The 11,579-nt window shown below is 43.8% G+C and overlaps 1 protein-coding gene across 1 annotated transcript in view; it reads right to left on the bottom strand.

The window, feature by feature from the left end:
- LOC117777020 (cortexin-3) overlaps positions 1-11,579 on the bottom strand; it is a 29,035-nt gene that overhangs the window by 8,616 nt on the left and 8,840 nt on the right. The window lies entirely within an intron of this gene.

Raw genomic sequence — 11,579 nt, 5'->3', positions numbered from 1 at the left:
ACCCTCTGTCTCCTCATGCGACCCTCACAGTGCTTCTCCTCTCTGTCAGCAGAGGTCACTGGTGCATCTCAGGCTGAACGAGGAGTAATGTACAAGCTGATGAGTTTGAAGGCTCCACTGTTATGACTGTTATCACTGTTATGAGAGAGATGACTGGCTCTTATTGTCATGTTGGACTTGTTGTCACGATGAGGCCTCGCATTGAGTTGGAAAGATTAAGAAAAGTAAAGTTTACAGAAAGAAAAACCAAAGTTCAGACTGTTTCTACTGTGACTTGATTACTTGTACATCTACTGGATATTTTTTTATCAGTGTTATAAAATAATACTCCATAGAACATTGTGTTAAATGTCCGTGACACTTGTTAAAGTATCGTTTTCAATACAATTAATCTTCATTTAATGTTATTATCTCGATGAATTGCCATATGTCCTGTTTTGTCCGACCAACAGTTCAAAAATATTCAATTTACAGTCAAAAACAGCAAAAGAAGCTGAAAATTACTCAAATTATTGATAATAAATCAATTGCTTTCCCTTTATTTCTCTGTATTGATGAGTTGATTAATCATCTTATTGTTTCAGCTGCACTATTCTACATGTTTTACACAGGAACTCAGTCTAGACAGTAAAACACAATTTAATGTGATGAACCTCAGTCGCACTGTAATGAGCTGTATACAAGTACACAGCATCAGTGTCTATGTTCTACTTTAATGTATCTTTATTTCTAATGAATTGACTTGGCCTCGGTTTATTTACTTTATAATAATTAGAGTAAAGAAAGAGCCATTGTTTTAAATAATTCATATATATTTTTAAACATAAAAGCCCACATTAAAAAACCTACAGACGCTTCCTCTGACTCTTATTATCATATCTATATATAACGTTCATTTATAATTTACTGCCCACAGGCACAGTGTACACCACTAATGCAAATTTATTGAATTTCCTCCTTCCTCCCTGATTCCACCTGTCTCACTCACGCAGCCTCAGATAACAGACTGAATTAATCATGTGCGTAGCCGAGGTTTGAATGTAAAATATCACATTTTTAAAATGCACACAGGAGAGTAACAGTGTTGTGCTGCACAGGATTTAGTGGATTAATGTCACATTCACACATGATGTCTGAATTTTAGAATAAGCGGAGAAATGGGAGCTCTCACCTGTTTGATTTATTAAAACAGCTGCATCCCGGCTCACATTTATGAATCTGAAACTAAGTGAAGCTGACTGCGTGAAGAGGATCATTTAGATTTTTAATACTGCAGAGTGTCGGGGCTGGTGGATTACCTGTCTTCCTCGCTGTAATGTACGACACAGAGTGAGGAGGAATAATAATGTCTCACTTTCAGAAGACGAGTATGAGGAGTCGTTCCCTCAGCAGTCGACGGTTTGTGTTCACGATAAATCTGACGTGATGTGAGCGAAGCATACGAGGAGAATTAGAGACGAGGAGGTCTTATGTCATGAGCTGACGGAGAAATTACTGCAGAAGAAGACGTTTGGGGCCAAGTTTGACGAGAGCTTCATGACTCATGTTGCAACCACCGAGTCTAAGAAGTGTTTACCAGGTTGAAAAAGGTCTAATACAGTATATAACTATATACATGTTAGTCAAACCAATACATGCTGTGACTTTATTCAGTCTTCCTCCTAACTTTATTGCAGACTACACAACAGAGCTGCTCTTTTAAAGCATCCTGGTTTCCATCCACAATGCAGCAGCAGCAGTAACAGTAATAATCATTTCTCTCTCATCATCGACCAGCTTCAGTTTAACTGTGGAGCCTTTGCTATGTTTGACTCTGCAGCCCAGAGAGTGACTGCACAGAAAATAAATGTGTAATTCTCAACCAGCTCAATGTTATTTGAATAGTGCCAAGTCACAGCATTTATATAATATCTCAAGGTTCTTTAAGGTCGAGACCTGACAATATTTCATAAGAATAAAAACTCTGCCTCCACCGGTTGCGGAGAGACGAGAAAAATGGGAGGGGGGTGGGGGGGGGGGAGGAGAGAGAGGGAGAGCGAGAGAGGGGGAGAGCGAGAGAGAGAGACCAGGAACAGTTGTGTAATTGTCATATTTAAACTCTGTCAGACATAATGATTTTATTAATGATAGCAGATAATAATAACAAACACAAAAATCACAATAATAATCATAATCACAATAATAATATTTATAATAATACACAATCATTTGTGGTTAAATAAATCTCAGTATTGTGTTAAATGTCTTTGCATAAAGATAAAAAAAACATCATCTGAACATCTAATCGTAATGAACCTGTTGGTGAGGGTGAGGAGCAGCTGCTCTTCGTATGTTAAAGTTATGACAGTGTGATGATATGATCCTTATTGTGTCACAGTTAATTATTTGGATCCTGAGTTATATTTAACTATAGTTTTGTCATAATAAACAGCAAAACACAAAAGTTTAACAAGAGTGAAAGTGTTCTGAATAAATACAAATGACAAGTCACTGATCTTTGAAGATCATTGTTCTCATTTGAAATTTTGCAGATGCAAAACTGTGATATACTTCAGTAATATTGCAAACATATTCTAATTATTATCGTGTATTATTAATATAAGACGGGGTTGATAATGACTTTGTGGCCAAAAGTGTCAAATATGATTATTCCAAAATTCCTCCTGTTATATTTTCTGTTTACAGACCCAGACCTGTGTCCACATACTTCTGGCCACATGTCAGTTCAGTCCTACCCCCCCAACCTTCGCTCTCATCCCTTCCTTTTTCCTCCTCCTTTTCTCGCCACCAGGAGGCGCCGTGCATCAGTGCAGAGCGGCTGGGCTGACATCGATGCCAAAAGATGTGCTGAAGATGACAGCGCTGCAGGAGCGGCTGGATCCCCTGCTGAGCTGCGGAGCTGCGGAGCTGCAGAGCTGCAGAGCACCACACCATCACTGGCTCTGCAAGTTGGACAAGACGCCCTCTGACATGGACGCCAGCGACACTGATGAAGCTGCTACAGGTGGACAGAGGGGGGGGGGGGGGGGGGGGGGGGGGCAGGCAGACACTCAGACAGAGCTGAGGAGAGAATAACAAGGGGAGTCAAAGACAGTGAGGTAGTCAGACAGACAGACAGACGAGTCACGGAGGGGACGAAGGGACGAAGAGATTCACGAGAGAGACAGAAACATGATGAAGAGGAGGGGAAAGGAAATGAAGAAGGCAGAGAGAGGAAGAACAGGGTGAAAGCTTAATAAGGGAGAGATAAAGGGACAGATATCTGTAATGGGAAGGATGGGTGAGGCGTGCAGGGAGGAGGACAGAACAGCAGAGACAAGTCGCGTCGGATCAGTTTCTGATGGTGCAAGGTTAATATACAAGATAACAGAGGAGAAGATGGAAAATGACCAAGCAGTTTTCAGACAAGGCCGGTAAAAATGAGGAGGACAGGGATGGATGGATGAAGGCGTGGAAGACGAGGAGAAAATGGATGAACGGGGAGACAGGGGGGGGGACAGGGAAAGGGAGGAGGGAGCAGACCTACAAGAAAACTGACAGAAGGGGGGAGTAAAGTGAAAAGGGAATAAGACGACAAAAGTGTGCGATCGCAGACGCCGATGTGTTTGCACATCGTCCTCTCGTGGTTTCAAAAACACGTCTGATGTTTTCTAAGTGCGACGATGGTGCGAGTGCTCCTGTCGGACTCTCAGCGGCGTTGCTATGGTTTCCGTGGCCGTGCAGACTCTCTTCTCCGCCATGTTGCAAAAAAAACGTCTTTACTGTAACTCCCGCGTTTAGACACCATTTCACACAAGATGGGATCCCACCCTGAAAACTGAGAGAGAGAGTCCACGGCTCAGAATAACAAGAGTAAGAGAGTCGTGGTCAGGGATTAACTTGGATGCAGGAATGAGGAGCGAGTGAGATTCTGAAAGGCCCTCACGCTCTCCCACACGCAGAGGCCTTGCATAACGGAGGTGTGTGCGTGGGCCTGCGGGTCGTACGTTGGAGTTCTCTGGTTAGATAACTTCTCTCCTCGGACAGGACTCTTCAGCTCGCCGCCACGCAGATAGCAGGGCCTGGAGCGAGAGCAACCGGTTGACCCCGTGTCGACACGTGTTTCGTGAAACGCAAACACCCACCGTGGCCCGTGAGTGTGAAACGATCCCCTGAGGTCAGTGGTTGAGGAGGATGAATCACCATGACGACACCGTGATGTGCACTCGGAGTCTGAAATTAATTTACCGCCGTTGTTATAGGTGGGATTTTCTCTTTTATTAGATTGAAACACAGACGTAAAGCTGCAAAAAACGCTCATATATTGTCAATAAAACAACAATAAAATGACACTGCTGCTGTGTGGGTAGATAAAACGTCTCCGGCAGATCGAATCGCTCCCACTACTCAGTGTGTAAGATGCCAAACGGCGTTGAGAGGGAACCATCAGCTTCTAAACAATAAAACAGACTCAGTTTTAAATCTCAGACTCGGCAGACTATTATGCTTCATGCAGCATTAACCACACGATTCCCTTTGCTGGGGAAACTGGGCCTGTTTTAGAAAGAGAAACTGTTGTAAAGTCAGTGGAATGATTCTGAGAATGTTTTCTCACCTTCGGCAGCGCAGACGAGTTGAAGCTGAGACTCTTCGGGGCGCGGAGCTGTCGAGCTGTGACTCTGTTCTAATAGAAACCGGTGGATAAAAGTGTCAGAGTCGAGTTGTCGATGAATTCCACTAAGGATTAAAATAAATTGAATGCTGCCGACTAAACACACTCATACTGGCTGATTGTTCTGTTTTCTACTGTGCAAACATTTAATATTACACAGGTTGGATCCTATTTTATACGTCAAAGACTTTCACTGTTTAATTCAAGGCCTTAAAAACTACTCAAAAATGTAATAAAAGTTCAGAAATTGTACTTTCTCCCTCATTCCGCGACTTTTCGACTTTACTGATCAATGATGAGACTGTTTACAAAATAAATTAAATAGTTGTTTGTGTTTAATGTGTTTTAAAGTGCCTATAATCTATATTTTTTAAGGTTTTAATCACTTGACTGCTTGTACTCATCTCCAGACTCGGAGGTTTATGGAGCATTTTATCTTCTTCCAGCTCTTTGTTTTAGTTTTATAGGTCGCGACTGCACTGTTTTAGATGTTGTTATTTACATTTATAGTTATTTTTTATCTTTTATCATATTCTTCAAGCTTTTTCCAGCTTCACAGCGCTGACAAACTACTTTACTAAACCTTCCCAGCACCTTCGACAGACAAAGTTAGCGACCTGCTGGTGAACATATCAGCTGGAAGTGGTGGAGAGGACAACGGAACCAAAAGGAGGTTTATATTATACTCATAAATGATATTATATAAGAATATAAGACTTCCCTTCATTAGCTGGACATTAGAGGGCGGCTCCAGCTGTGTTTTTCACCAACCTGAATATCGTTTAAAAGGTTTGTCGGCTCCTGATGGGCTCGGGTCTGGAATACAGATTTTGCCAGACTGCTTATTTCTTTTTGTTAGACATATTTAGCTCTAAGGTTTCATATCCTGATCTCACTCTGTGCACGTCTAGGTTCACGTGTCATTGAGGACACGCCTTTGCCTCGTGCAGGACGATTGAAGTTTAGAGGTTAAGGCCACTGGCTGTGCAGGGAGAGTTTAATAGCTTCTTGTGATGTATCTTCTTCTAAGAAAACATTCACACTAAATATGTTAAAAGTTATATTTGTGTCGCTCTTTGTCTGTCGACCGTCCTCATGTAGAGACCGTCAGTAAAAAGTGTCTGAACTAGAAACCATCTGTCTAACGAGCCTGAATTCAACCTTCCTCCATCATCTCAAGAGAAAACACTTCCACACAATCTTATTTGGAAGCTGCTCATTCTCTGAATACAACAGAACGGTTTATAAATCATTAACCGCTGCAGAATGCAACCACAGCTCCTGCTCATGTGCACAGGACGGAATGCACAGATCACTGCATCGTGCCGCAGTCGTTTGTGTTTAGTTGCTGTTAGAAAGTCCAGAAATTAATGCAACAGAGAAACTAAGCCTGAGCAGCAGATGGTGAGGGATGAGATCATTTGTGCAGGTGAGCAAAAACAAAAGAAACCTCAGGAGACGCACTGTGTTTGTCTCGAGGGACACATGAAATAATTATATCTGACAACCAACCAGAAACACCTGGAGTGGACACCAACAAGTAGGACAGAAGCAAAACGACAGCAGGAGACAAAGAGAAATAATGAAGACGTTTTACTAGTCAGTGTTTGGAATTCAGAGAGGAGGGACGGAGGGACGGTGGGAGGGAGGGAGGGACGGAGAGACGGAGGGACGGAGAGACGGAGGGACGGAGGGACGGTGGGAGGGAGGGAGGGACGGAGAGACGGAGGGACGGAGAGACGGAGGGACGGAGGGACGGAGGGATGGAGGGAGGGACGGAGGGACGGAGAGACGGAGAGACGGAGGGATGGAGGGATGGAGGGAGGGACGGAGGGACGGAGGGATGGAGGGATGGAGGGATAGTGGGATAGTGGGATGGAGGGACAGAGAGATGGAGGGATGCAGGGACGGAGGGACGAAGGGATGGAGGGACGGATGGACGGAGGGACGGAGGGATGGAGGGATGGAGGGATGCAGGGATGGAGGGATGGAGGGACGAGAGATGGAGGGATGGAGGGATGGAGGGATGGAGGGACGAGAGATGGAGGGATGGAGGGACGGGCGGATGGAAGGATGGAGTGATGGAGGGATGCAGGGATGCAGGGATGGAGGGATGGAGGGATGGAGGGACGGAGGGATGGAGGGACGGAGGGATGGAGGGATGGAGGGATAAAGAGACGGATGGACAGAGGAACATCCAGCTCGTTTCATTTCATCTTTCTCTCAGACCTGTCAGAATAAAACAATAGCTTCAGTTTTTCAACATAATCAAGTTGTGTTTGTGTTTGTGTTTGTGTTTGTGGTTCTGGTTGTGGTTGTGTTTGTGGTTGTGTTTGTGGTTGTGTTTGTGTTTGTGTTTATGGTTGTGTTTGTGGTTGTGTTTGTGTTTGTGTTTGTGGTTGTGTTTGTGTTTGTGGTTGTGGTTGTGTAACACTTTGGCCCTGTTTCATTTTTAAACAGCAGCCTCGTCCTTCGCTTGTTGTTATCTAACAACACGAGCCTGCGTCTTGTCTTCAGGCGAATCCGGGGACGCCATGGCTACCGAAGTCAGTGAGCAGCCGCTCGTCGGCATGTGGTGGGCGACACCGGCCACAGGGTCATCACCATGGCGACGGACCATCTCGACAACCTTCAGCCAGCAACCCCCGGGCCGCGAGTTCAACGTCACCCTGCAGGGGGCGGCGCAGTGAGCGGGGCAGCACGTGGGCTCAGTTCTCTGGAATCCAAACTGAGAGGGAACAGAACTGATGTCATAGAACCACGAACGTTACAATAACCACTGAGGTTTTTTCTTGAGCTCCTCTGAAAAGGAGAAATAAACCAACAGCCGCCTGTCGGAGCAGATATGTGACGACTCGGCAGATTCGCTTGAACAGAAGCTGTGAGGAGTTCAAGATAAAAACTCGGCGTCTAAAGTTATGTCTCAGTAACGGCTCCCAAGGGTTGTAGCTCTGACAAGTTTGCACTCACTTCCCTGCTGAGATGAAATGTGACCTGATTAAAACCATGGAACAAACCACACACTGTGGAGGAGACGAGGCGGATTCTGGTGAAAAGGTTTAGTTAAATGTCTACAGTCTCATTTTATCAATGTGTGTTTACTTTGCAGACCTGCATCCCTCTTTCAGGTTGGAGTTTCCACAGGGAAGCACATGTTGACTGTTCGGAGCTGGAGCATCTCTCTGAGTGCATCTCTGCTTTTGTTGTGTTGTTATGAATATAAAATATTGATAGTGGAGCTCAAACAAGCGACGCAGAAAATCAAAATGTAATTTTAGGTCAACGTGGGAAAGTTCAGGAATCAGTCAGTGATGTTAGTTTTGAATTTTGCATCAAGTGCAACAACAAAGTGAAGTTTCATCTTCCTACTGAAACGTTATTACGGCCTCAGAGAGCTCTGGATACATATCGAAGCCTTTTCTACTAAAACTGTTTTTATTATTCACGTGAAGCAACAGAAAACATCCTCCTCAGGATCTAAAGTCTTATTTATCTTTATCTATTCTGTGTTGGAGCCTTGTGATGTGTCACCTGGTAAACGTGGCTCTGATATACCAGAACAAGCACAGACACACTTCCAGTAAGAGCACTTCTTACCCAGGGTGACCTCCAGCAGATATGGAGCTCGGTGGTGGGACTCAAGGACACTTCAGCAGAACGAATGGCGGTTGATGGACACCGCTTATCTTGTCCGGGGATCAAACATGTGACCTTCATGTTTTCAGAGCAGCTTTTCCACTGTTGGTTTAATATGAATTACAACAGGAGACTTCTGACTGGGACTTGACGGGAGAATAACCAAGAACTGATGCTTATTTTTCTCTGTTTGCATTATTACACGACACTTTTACACTCATTCAAATCACTGAATTTAGTTAATTAAGTTTGAGGATTCATTTGGTTAAGAAGCTGAAAGCCTCAACGTGCAGTCATCAGACAGAACCAATGGATTTGTTTGTTTTTCCCCCCGTTATGGAATCTGTCAGCAGACATTTGTTCAGACATCTGTACGCAAAGGTTTTTATTCATGCAGTATCATCAAGTCTCATTTCTAATTAAGTAAAGTCAATTTTACAGAGAAAACAGAAAATGCTCAAGAAACTCAAGCACTAAAGCAAGAAATGGTTGTTTTCTGGGGGTATAATGAGTTTGTTAAAGGGGAAGTTCACATATTTTACACATTAAGATGAGTTTGTTACCACTAAGGGTAAAATAGAGTGGGAAACGCAGGATTCAGTGTTTTGGGATCTTGTTCTATTCCTGAAACTTAATGTCAGATAACTGAAGTTTGGCTTTCCTTAATAAAGTAAATAATTACAAAATTGGTGAAATACGCTCATACGCTCAATGTCCGGATTAAAGTAGCGTGGGAGAGCAGTTGAATAAGGAACTGCACGAGATCAGATGCATTTTTAAAAACATTTTTTCGTTCTGCAGTCAGTGGAAGCCTTTGTTCTGCAGCTGACCTATAACGACGCTCCCCAGTAATGGACATTTCTGTTGCTAAAAGCCTCGAAACGCGAACACAGGACGTCTGAGTCTGAAGCGATGAAGCCGGTGTCTGATGTGACGTGTTTCCTAAACAGCTGTCTGCCTCTGATGTACTTTGAGGACTGAAGCAGATTGCGGCTGACTGAAACTGACAGAGCGTCTCTTTCAACAAGACGTCGGAGACTCGGATCACATCGGCCTCGTTCCCCCCCCCCCACACACACACGCTGCCTGATCTCACATTCGAGTCTTAAAAGCTCTTTAAAGGTTCTGGGTCTTTCACGACGTTGTAGAGGTTTTAAAGTTCTGTCATCCCACGCACATCGCCTGAGCGTCACCTGGCAGGGCCCCTCCGGCGGTCCCAGGGAGAGCAGGAGCGACTGCACCTCAGCTGTCAGGACCCCGAGGCTCAACACGACCTGCCTGCAGAGACGAGCTCCACATCAATCTTTAACGTTGCTAGAAATCACCGTCAGTCTTATCCAGATTTTTTATGTTCCTTGTTTTGTTTTCATTATGTCAAAAACTACCACATTTGATCGTCAGGACATTTCGTTGGCGCCGCAGTAAATACAGATGGACGACGTGTCTCCACTTCCTCCCACGTTCCAGAATATGAATTGAAAATATCCAGAATATGAACGCTGCCCTCTTGTGCTGATGAAGTCTGCGCAGTAGCTATTGGGGGGGATGGATCTACGATGTCGAGGTCCAGTGGACAAATGTTTTCTTTTAATATCAAAGTAGTATTTAAATTAATACCAAACTTACCAGAATCATGAACACAGGAGCTTAAACCATTTTTGAGAAAAACTGATTCAAAGTGTACTTTTTAGTTTGGTCCTCGTACCATCCACTAACATGGAGGAGGCTGGATTTGTGACCAATACCGCAGCCAGCCACCAGGGGCAGATCGAGTCGCTTTGGCTTCACTTTTGGGGAGCTGCCTATGAAACAGTCAGAAAATAGCCCGATGTGATTTATTCAAATTTATTGGTTTTGTCCAAAACCCCAAATTATTTATTTAGCAACGATATTAAACAAACAAGAGGCAAATTAAACAAACTGGAACAAGTAAATATTTGGGCTGATGTTTCTGAAATGTGACCATCGGTTGTACGCTACTAATCACAATGCATTGTGGGAAACAATGAGTCCACTTTATAGAGCATCAAAAAACTCTCTAAACATTCAAACAGCACTATAAACGTTTATATTCACTATAGGAATCTGACAGATAAAACTAAATCGGAGTAATTCAGGATTATTAAACTTGCTTTTCTGTGTATTTGAACAGAAGCAAACTGTGTGAGAGTCTCAGGTGGCTCAGCCCGACTCTGCTCGTCAGTCAAACCGCTGACAGACTTTTGTAAATGTCACCGGTTTCTGGGGAATAAAAAAAAGGAATCTTATGCAAAATAAATTATGCCGTATCAATACTCTCCCTCTCTGCTGTCGTCTGGCAAAGATATTCCCGTTCACGGAGGAACGACTCCTTCCAACCTGTTCAGAGACCATTAAATTAACTGGAGGCTTGAATGGTGAAATGGGGCGTTAGGGAAGGGAAGAAATTCAGCATAAGCCGTCTGAACGTGCACGGCAGAGAATGGAAATAATTCAATTATCAGTGGCTTTCTTTAATATGAGTCATGTTGCATAAAGCATGACAGCGATATCGATCCACGATGCTTAATGTTCCCTGCCGCTGCGACTTGCTGTGTAAGGCCACGTTTAGATTGGATTATGATCTTTGTTTGGCAGCGAGCTAATGAGATTTCAGAGTCGCAAAATGAAAGCTTTCACACCAAAAATGATTTGTTTCTATTTCGGGGATCAGAGGATCAAAGCCTACGGGCGACAGTCGCAGAAAAACAAAAGTCATTTCTGGAAGAACAGTTGTTTCGTTTTTTTTAGCAGGACTGATAAACTTTTCTTTCATTTCAGAATTATTTATGGGCGCAGGTGTCAGTGTTTTCAGATGATTAATATTCATAGTATCATTACTTCTCAGATGTGTTGTCTACATCCCAGCAGGTTGTCATCACTGCTCGCAGCAGCTTGTGTAACAAACTGGTTTCTTCCTGCTGCCAGCGTGCATTGTGTGTGAGCAGGTTTGTGTGTGAGCAGGTTTGTGCGTGAACAAACTGTGCACGTGTAGTTTTCTGCCTTCGAACAACAGGCACAATGAGCCGGAGGATTGCGTGCACGACGCTACTTTGACTTTTTTGAAAATGAGCAGAACTGTGAAAAGGCTCCAGTAAAGATGTCTGTGACAAGATAATCCAAAAAGCACAGACTGCACATTTCTCCTCTGTGGGATCAAATCACATTTAAAATTCTGATCCTCTTCAGCTCCCTTAAAGAAGAAAACAACCCTATGGATGTGTGGTATCGGCGAGATTATGAAGTAACACACGGCACCGGCTCACATTCGCCT

Source organism: Hippoglossus hippoglossus, chromosome 16 (assembly GCF_009819705.1).
Source record: "Hippoglossus hippoglossus isolate fHipHip1 chromosome 16, fHipHip1.pri, whole genome shotgun sequence".
Lineage (NCBI taxonomy): Eukaryota > Metazoa > Chordata > Actinopteri > Pleuronectiformes > Pleuronectidae > Hippoglossus > Hippoglossus hippoglossus.
The sequence above is the reverse complement of the archived record's forward strand: the minus strand, read 5'-3'. Positions and strand labels throughout refer to the sequence as shown.